Below are 11,095 nucleotides of genomic sequence, written 5' to 3' on the forward strand. Positions count from 1 at the left end.
TTCTGACCTTCTGTTTTTCTAGGAACATAAGAGTTCTGATGTCCCCTACTGTTATCTTTAGGTGGAGGTATATACTTGTCTTTCTCTATTCTATTGAAAGTATATAATTGATCATTGTTATAATCTAATTGGTCCCTTTGTAGTTTTTTGCTTTTGTTTGAAACAATCTCATCTTGGTATTTATCAGTGCGGTCATTGATTTCTTTTAAAGTATTTGAATATTCTGGATTATTGACATGTACCTGTAAGTCTTTCTGAATTTTTTCTATGTTGTGACTACACTCATCAGTGAGTTTTTTTCTATGATCTATTAAGATTTTAATTAGACTAAATGAGCATTCATCTAGGGCTTTGTACCAACTTTCTAGGAGGTCCTTATCTTCTTTAAAAGAGCAATGTTTTAAAATCCGCAAACCTCTGGGAATCTGTTTGATTTCTAAATATTTTTCTAGAGTTTTAAGATCCCACCAGTGCCGGTGTTCTTTCATTAGTTCCTCTTCAAGCAGATGGAACAAATCTTTCATAGATTTAAGAATATTGGGATCAGAATATGTTTCTATGGTCACAGTACTACTTTGTAGGATATAGTTGGACCGTTTTTTGTTTCTATCATCCTTAGACTGCATTTTAGAAATTTAGTGTCTATTCGATAGTCTGAATGTAAAATCAATGTGAATAAAATAAATAGATGAATATAAAAAAGAAAGGTGTCTAGGGGACTTGTGAACCTGAGACAAAAATGGTGTGAATGTAAAAATGGTGGCTATTCTCAAAAAATAAATAAATAAATAAATAAAAAAAAATAAAAAAAATAATAAAAAAAGAAAAAGAAAAGTGATCGAAACTGTCCCCTAATAAACACCAAAAAGCAATAAAGTATAGAAGTATTTTCTAGTCAACCACACTAAGATTCCTATATACTTTGCTATTTCCAGATAGCTCATCGGACTAAACATAGGGTCCTTACATATATAGACACAGCTTCGTATCCCACCCAAAATATTTGAAACAATTTATTATCAATATGAGTTTAGAAAAAGAATATCATGAGCAGTATCACTAGAACCTTCACAGCTAGCATTTAGTAAAAATATATGCTTTAAACGAAGGTTCTTTTTATATATACACACTTTTTAGCAGTATAACATTAGTTTTTTTAATATATACAATTTTCTAATATTTCTCAATAGGTTTTTTCCATGAACCATTTTTTACCATTTTTACATCACTTTTTTACCAGTATTACAACAGCTAGCATATAGCGTAATTATATCTCTCCAAACAAGGATTGCTATATTCTTTCATTTAATCTTCATCCAACACCTTCAACATTTAAATAGATATTTAATTTATATTTGGGACCGCTAGTTTGAGATAGCGTTCCTTAAATCATTATCTAGATACATAAAAGACCATTTTTCTTGTTCTATCTAGAATCTATCGACCATAACCATCTTATTTTTGTTTCTAGAATATAAGATATGAGGGCTCTTTACAAGAACAATGTTTTCTGCAAACTCATATTTCTAATACATCCATATTATCTACTATTGTTTGGTATATTACGAGTGATATCAATCTCATTTGTTGTCATATCTGAATAGCTGTTTTAGATCAGTAAAAGCCTAGCACACAAGGTCAAGGGTTCGAGTCCAACCCAGAGGAAAACATATATATTTTTTCTAGTTTATATATATTCTTTATTGATTATATACAGATTTGTTTTGCACACTAAACAACAGTCACCATTGGGATCTTATTTTCATATAACCCAATAGTCATATGAGGTGACAACATGTTTATCTATAGGATAGGATACATACACAGGTTTAGCTTTTTTTTTCAGAAACACTATCACAGGTGTTACTCATCAATGCAAATACATGCTGTTTTTTCTTTTTGTTTTTTGTTTTTTCATGATATGAATATATTATCTGATTGCTGCTCAAACACAATTTTGATACATGTTCCATTTTTTATTGTATTTTTGTTTTTTAACATTTTATTGTCAATTCTTTGGAGATGACCTCCACATTTTGTTTCCGGGTCACTGTCAGGTATAAATGGTAGCCTGTTGAACACCTTTGTATATGCCTGAGGAAACGGTCCTTTATGGACTGAGAAACGCGTAGCAATTAAATACTTGTTTTTAGACAGACCCGGTTTTCTGTGCCTTTTTAATATTACCACAGTTTGCAGTGGTTATACCCAGTTTGGTTTTTATCCCTTTGTTCCATACACTGACATTGGAAACTCGTTTGGAAACAAGGCTGATCGTGTGAGCAGCTACCTTTTTGGGATAAACAACACAGCCCTTTGGACTTCCACAGTGGCGATCCGGCTCACCAGACGACACACAGCCGACTCCATCTACCTCATCTGACCCACCCACAGGTCTCCCGGGTGAGACCCCCAGCGTACTGACTGCTGGTCCTGAATGTCAGCCTGCCTGTATGCACCCAGTTGGTTCTAGGTGCCACTCCACTTGTGAGTAGATTTTATTATAACTACTGTTTTCCAAACTGATTCACACTATGTTGGCGCCCCTTGTTTTTCTATCCTCCTAGATTTCCTGATTCATCACACCTTGGATTCAAGCGGAGCAAGCCATTTGTTTTGATCCTTTGAACTTTTGTTCTTTATATATCCTTTACATTGAATTTGGACTTTTTATCTCTGAACACTTATCACATATTGGACTTTTCAGTTTTTTGAGTTTAATCTAATTCAACTGTTCACATATTTTGTTGCAAGTCTTTAGTTCTTTGCAATATTCCAACTGATTTTTTGTTTAGGTATCACAACTGTTTCAAGTCTTACGGTTTGTAATAAGTCACACATTCTCCTTTGATTAACAAGATTTCACCCAATCATATACACATATACACCTCTACTCTCACATACTTATCTGTCACGGTTCAACTCACACGATACCAGAGGAATTTCATTCACATCAACACAATTTCTATCAACACTACAGCGCGTCCCCTTAGTTTTTTCTTATAGAAAATACTTCTAGACATGTTCATTACACCTGTGCTCTCAGAATCTGATTGGATAGGATAGCATTTAAATAAGTGCATCAGTATAGGGTTTGTTATGCCTGAGGAAACAGTGTAACTGCTGAGAAACGCGTTGCATATCTGGGGTACAGACTGTGCATACCCACACGTTTTTAGCACTGTATTGTTTGCATTTTATATGGTTTTAATAAATCCGTTTTTAAACTACAACAGTGTTTACAAGCCCTAATTGCCAGGCGCACATCTGTGTTGAGCCTATAGTTTGGTTCAATACTGAGTGTGTTTGAGCTGTCCCTGGACTACGTGCAGCTGTCTGGAGGAGGTGAGCTGACACCTTTATACTACCAGCGGGCGTCTACTAGCACAGAAGGGTGCTCTATGGATATGTGAGTACCCTGTGTGTGACATTTTCTATCTGATTTGTCTATTTGGTGACGGATACACACATGAGGCGCCTCTCTTATATTTGCTAGATGCTGTTTTATTCCGCTACATTCGTGTGAAGGGGAGTGCAGCCACTGTGATCCTGAAATTGCTACACGAAATGTAACCCCTGAGGAACTGACACTATAAGGGGGTTCAGTATATCCTGTGTGACTAGGGTTATTGATGTGTATCATTACCTGTATATACTGTGTTTCACCTTGTATGTTTTATGTATTCTATCGTTAAGCTCCCCCATAGAGCCATTGTTATAGTTCTTGTTGAACTATACTACACTGTCACACACACAGCTACACCACACTGTCTCTCACACACAAACACACAGCTACACTGCACTGTCACTCACCCTGCATACTCTGCACTGTTACACACCCGCACACCCTGTGTACACTGCACTGTTACTCACCCGCACACCCTGTGTACACTGCACTGTCACTCACCCTGCATACTCTGCACTGTTACACACCCGCACACCCTGTGTACACTGCACTGTTACACACCCGCACACCCTGTGTACACTGCACTGTTACACACCCGCACACCCTGTGTACACTGCACTGTCACTCACCCTGCATACTCTGCACTGTCACACACCCGCACACCCTGTGTACACTGCACTGTTACACACCCGCACACCCTGTGTACACTGCACTGTTACACACCCGCACACCCTGTGTACACTGCACTGTCACTCACCCTGCATACTCTGCACTGTTACACACCCGCACGCTGTGTACACTGCACTGTTACACACCCTGCATACTCTGCACTGTTACACACCCGCACACCCTGTGTACACTGCACTGTTACACACCCGCACACCCTGTGTACACTGCACTGTCACTCACCCTGCATACTCTGCACTGTTACACACCCGCACACCCTGTGTACACTGCAATGTTACACACCCTGCATACTCTGCACTGTTACACACCCGCACACCCTGTGTGCACAGCACTGCCACACACCCGCACACCCTGTGTACACTGCACTGTTACACACCCGCACACCCTGTGTACACTGCACTGTTACACACCCGCACACCCTGTGTACACTGCACTGTCACTCACCCTGCATACTCTGCACTGTTACACACCCACACACCCTGTGTACACTGCAATGTTACACACCCTGCATACTCTGCACTGTTACACACCCGCACACCCTGTGTGCACAGCACTGCCACACACCCGCACACCCTGTGTACACTGCACTGTTACACACCCGCACACCCTGTGTACACAGCACTGCCACACACCCGCACACCCTGTGTACACTGCACTGTTACACACCCGCACACCCTGTGTACACTGCACTGTTACACACCCGCACACCCTGTGTACACTGCACTGTCACTCACCCTGCATACTCTGCACTGTTACACACCCTGCGTACTCTGCACTGTTACTCACCCGCACACCCTGTGTACACTGCACTGTTACACACCCTGCATACTCTGCACTGTTACTCACCCGCACACCCTGTGTACACTGCACTGTTACACACCCGCACACCCTGTGTACACTGCACTGTTACACACCCGCACACCCTGTGTACACTGCACTGTTACACACCCGCACACCCTGTGTACACTGCACTGTTACACACCCGCACACCCTGTGTACACTGCACTGTTACACACCCTGCATACTCTGCACTTTTACACACCCGCACACCCTGTGTAAACTGCACTGCCACATACCCGCACACCCTGTGTACTCTGCACTGTTACACACCCGCACACCCTGTGTACACTGCACTGTCACTCACCCTGCATACTCTGCACTGTTACACACCCGCACACCCTGTGTACACTGCACTGTTACACACCCTGCATACTCTGCACTGTTACACAGCCGCACACCCTATGTACACTGCACTGTTACACACCCTGCATACTCTGCACTGTTACACAGCCGCACACCCTGTGTACTCTGCACTGTTACACACCCGCACACCCTGCATACTCTGCACTGTTACACACCCGCACACCCTGTGTACTCTGCACTGTTACACACCCGCACACCCTGTGTACACTGCACTGTTACACACCCGCACACCCTGTGTACACTGCACTGTTACACACCCGCACACCCTGTGTACACTGCACTGTTACACACCCGCACACCCTGTGTACACTGCACTGTTACACACCCGCACACCCTGCGTACTCTGAACTGTTACACACCCGCACACCCTGTGTACTCTGCACTGTTACACACCCGCACACCCTGTGTACACTGCACTGTTACACACCCGCACACCCTGTGTACACTGCACTGTTACACACCCGCACACCCTGTGTACTCTGCACTGTTACACACCCTGAATACTCTGCACTGTTATACACCCGCACACCCTGTGTACACTGCACTGTTACACACCCGCACACCCTGTGTACACTGCACTGTTACACACCCGCACACCCTGTGTACACTGCACTGTCACTCACCCTGCATACTCTGCACTGTTACACACCCTGCATACTCTGCACTGTTACACACCCGCACACCCTGTGTACACTGCACTGTTACACACACCCACACACCCTGTGTACACTGCACTGCCACACACCCGCACACCCTGTGTACACTGCACTGTTACACACCCGCACACCCTGTGTACACTGCACTGTTACACACCCGCACACCCTGTGTACTCTGCACTGTTACACACCCGCACACCCTGCATACTCTGCACTGTTACACACCCGCACACCCTGCATACTCTGCACTGTTACACACCCGCACACCCTGTGTACACTGCACTGTTACACACCCGCACACCCTGTGTACTCTGCACTGTTACACACCCGCACACCCTGTGTACTCTGCACTGTTACACACCCGCACACCCTGCATACTCTGCACTGTTACACACCCGCACACCCTGTGTACTCTGCACTGTTACACACCCACACACCCTGCATACTCTGCACTGTTACACACCCGCACACCCTGTGTACTCTGCACTGTTACACACCCGCACACCCTGCATACTCTGCACTGTTACACACCCGCACACCCTGTGTACTCTGCACTGTTACACACCCGCACACCCTGCATACTCTGCACTGTTACACACCCGCACACCCTGTGTACACTGCACTGTTACACACCCGCACACCCTGCGTACTCTGCACTGTTACACATCCGCACACCCTGCGTACTCTGCACTGTTACACACACCCGCACACCCTGCGTACTCTGCACTGTTACACACCCGCACACCCTGCGTACTCTGCACTGTTACACACCCGCACACCCTGCGTACTCTGCACTGTTACACACCCGCACACCCTGCGTACTCTGCACTGTTACACACACCCGCACACCCTGCGTACTCTGCACTGTTACACACCCGCACACCCTGCGTACTCTGCACTGTTACACATCCGCACACCCTGCGTACTCTGCACTGTTACACACACCCGCACACCCTGCGTACTCTGCACTGTTACACACCCGCACACCCTGCGTACTCTGCACTGTTACACACCCGCACACCCTGTGTACTCTGCACTGTTACACACCCGCACACCCTGCATACTCTGCACTGTTACACACCCGCACACCCTGCAAACTCTGCACTGTTACACACCCGCACACCCTGTGTACACTGCACTGTTACACACCCGCACACCCTGTGTACTCTGCACTGTTACACACCCGCACACCCTGTGTACTCTGCACTGTTACACACCCGCACACCCTGTGTACACTGCACTGTTACACACCCGCACACCCTGCGTACTCTGAACTGTTACACACCCGCACACCCTGTGTACTCTGCACTGTTACACACCCGCACACCCTGTGTACACTGCACTGTTACACACCCGCACACCCTGTGTACTCTGCACTGTTACACACCCTGCATACTCTGCACTGTTACACACACGCACACCCTGTGTACACTGCACTGTTACACACCCTGCATACTCTGCACTGTTACACACCCGCACACCCTGTGTACACTGCACTGTTACACACCCTACATACTCTGCACTGTTGCACACCCTGCATACTCTGCACTGTTACACACCCGCACACCCTGTGTACTCTGCACTGTTACACACCCTGCATACTCTGCACTGTTACACACCCGCACACCCCGTGTACACTGCACTGTCACACACCCTGCATACTCTGCACTGTTACACACCCTGCGTACTCTGCACTGTTACACACCCGCACACCCTGTGTACACTGCACTGTCACACACCCGCACACCCTGTGTACACTGCACTGTCACACACCCTGCATACTCTGCACTGTTACACACCTGCACACCCTGTGTACACTGCACTGTCACTCACCCTGCATACTCTGCACTGTTACACACCCTGCGTACTCTGCACTGTTACTCACCCGCACACCCTGTGTACACTGCACTGTTACACACCCTGCATACTCTGCACTGTTACTCACCCGCACACCCTGTGTACACTGCACTGTTACACACCCGCACACCCTGTGTACACTGCACTGTTACACACCCGCACACCCTGTGTACACTGCACTGTTACACACCCGCACACCCTGTGTACACTGCACTGTTACACACCCGCACACCCTGTGTACACTGCACTGTTACACACCCTGCATACTCTGCACTTTTACACACCCGCACACCCTGTGTAAACTGCACTGCCACATACCCGCACACCCTGTGTACTCTGCACTGTTACACACCCGCACACCCTGTGTACACTGCACTGTCACTCACCCTGCATACTCTGCACTGTTACACACCCGCACACCCTGTGTACACTGCACTGTTACACACCCTGCATACTCTGCACTGTTACACAGCCGCACACCCTATGTACACTGCACTGTTACACACCCTGCATACTCTGCACTGTTACACAGCCGCACACCCTGTGTACTCTGCACTGTTACACACCCGCACACCCTGCATACTCTGCACTGTTACACACCCGCACACCCTGTGTACTCTGCACTGTTACACACCCGCACACCCTGTGTACACTGCACTGTTACACACCCGCACACCCTGTGTACACTGCACTGTTACACACCCGCACACCCTGTGTACACTGCACTGTTACACACCCGCACACCCTGTGTACACTGCACTGTTACACACCCGCACACCCTGCGTACTCTGAACTGTTACACACCCGCACACCCTGTGTACTCTGCAGTTACACACCCGCACACCCTGTGTACACTGCACTGTTACACACCCGCACACCCTGTGTACACTGCACTGTTACACACCCGCACACCCTGTGTACTCTGCACTGTTACACACCCTGAATACTCTGCACTGTTATACACCCGCACACCCTGTGTACACTGCACTGTTACACACCCGCACACCCTGTGTACACTGCACTGTTACACACCCGCACACCCTGTGTACACTGCACTGTCACTCACCCTGCATACTCTGCACTATTACACACCCTGCATACTCTGCACTGTTACACACCCGCACACCCTGTGTACACTGCACTGTTACACACACCCACACACCCTGTGTACACTGCACTGCCACACACCCGCACACCCTGTGTACACTGCACTGTTACACACCCGCACACCCTGTGTACACTGCACTGTTACACACCCGCACACCCTGTGTACTCTGCACTGTTACACACCCGCACACCCTGCATACTCTGCACTGTTACACACCCGCACACCCTGCATACTCTGCACTGTTACACACCCGCACACCCTGTGTACACTGCACTGTTACACACCCGCACACCCTGTGTACTCTGCACTGTTACACACCCGCACACCCTGTGTACTCTGCACTGTTACACACCCGCACACCCTGCATACTCTGCACTGTTACACACCCGCACACCCTGTGTACTCTGCACTGTTACACACCCACACACCCTGCATACTCTGCACTGTTACACACCCGCACACCCTGTGTACTCTGCACTGTTACACACCCGCACACCCTGCATACTCTGCACTGTTACACACCCGCACACCCTGTGTACTCTGCACTGTTACACACCCGCACACCCTGCATACTCTGCACTGTTACACACCCGCACACCCTGTGTACACTGCACTGTTACACACCCGCACACCCTGCGTACTCTGCACTGTTACACATCCGCACACCCTGCGTACTCTGCACTGTTACACACACCCGCACACCCTGCGTACTCTGCACTGTTACACACCCGCACACCCTGCGTACTCTGCACTGTTACACACCCGCACACCCTGCGTACTCTGCACTGTTACACATCCGCACACCCTGCGTACTCTGCACTGTTACACACACCCGCACACCCTGCGTACACTGCACTGTTACACACCCGCACACCCTGTGTACTCTGCACTGTTACACACCCTGCATACTCTGCACTGTTACACACACGCACACCCTGTGTACACTGCACTGTTACACACCCTGCATACTCTGCACTGTTACACACCCGCACACCCTGTGTACACTGCACTGTTACACACCCTGCATACTCTGCACTGTTGCACACCCTGCATACTCTGCACTGTTACACACCCGCACACCCTGTGTACTCTGCACTGTTACACACCCTGCATACTCTGCACTGTTACACACCCGCACACCCCGTGTACACTGCACTGTCACACACCCTGCATACTCTGCACTGTTACACACCCTGCGTACTCTGCACTGTTACACACCCGCACACCCTGTGTACACTGCACTGTCACACACCCGCACACCCTGTGTACACTGCACTGTTACACACCCTGCATACTCTGCACTGTTACACACCTGCACACCCTGTGTACACTGCACTGTTACACACCCTGCATACTCTGCACTGTTACTCACCCGCACACCCTGCGTACTCTGCACTGTTACACACCCGCACACCCTGTGTACTCTGCACTGTTACACACCCTGCATACTCTGCACTGTTACACACCCGCACACCCCGTGTACACTGCACTGTCACACACCCTGCGTACTCTGCACTGTTACACACCCGCACACCCTGTGTACACTGCACTGTCACACACCCGCACACCCTGTGTACACTGCACTGTTACACACCCTGTGTACACTGCACTGTCACACACCCGCACACCCTGCGTACTCTGCACTGTTACACACCCGCACACCCTGTGTACACTGCACTGTCACACACCCGCACACCCTGCGTACTCTGCACTGTCACACACCCGCACACCCTGTGTACACTGCACTGTTACACACCCGCACACCCTGTGTACACTGCACTGTTACACACCCTGCGTACTCTGCACTGTTACACACCCGCACACCCTGTGTACACTGCACTGTCACACACCCGCACACCCTGCGTACTCTGCACTGTTACACACCCGCACACCCTGTGTACTCTGCACTGTTACACACCCTGCGTACTCTGCACTGTTACACACCCGCACACCCTGTGTACACTGCACTGTTACACACCCTGCGTACTCTGCACTGTTACACACCCGCACACCCTGTGTACACTGCACTGTCACACACCCGCACACCCTGCGTACTCTGCACTGTTACACACCCGCACACCCTGTGTACTCTGCACTGTTACACACCCTGCGTACTCTGCACTGTTACACACCCGCACACCCTGTGTACACTGCACTGTTACACACACCCACACACCC

General features: G+C 48.5%; 1 protein-coding gene across 1 annotated transcript in view; it reads right to left on the reverse strand.

The window, feature by feature from the left end:
* Window positions 1-11,095, reverse strand: part of LOC128647622 (interleukin-12 subunit beta) — a 159,665-nt gene that overhangs the window by 24,790 nt on the left and 123,780 nt on the right. The window lies entirely within an intron of this gene.

Source organism: Bombina bombina, chromosome 2, assembly GCF_027579735.1.
Source record: "Bombina bombina isolate aBomBom1 chromosome 2, aBomBom1.pri, whole genome shotgun sequence".
Taxonomy (NCBI): Eukaryota; Metazoa; Chordata; class Amphibia; order Anura; family Bombinatoridae; genus Bombina; species Bombina bombina.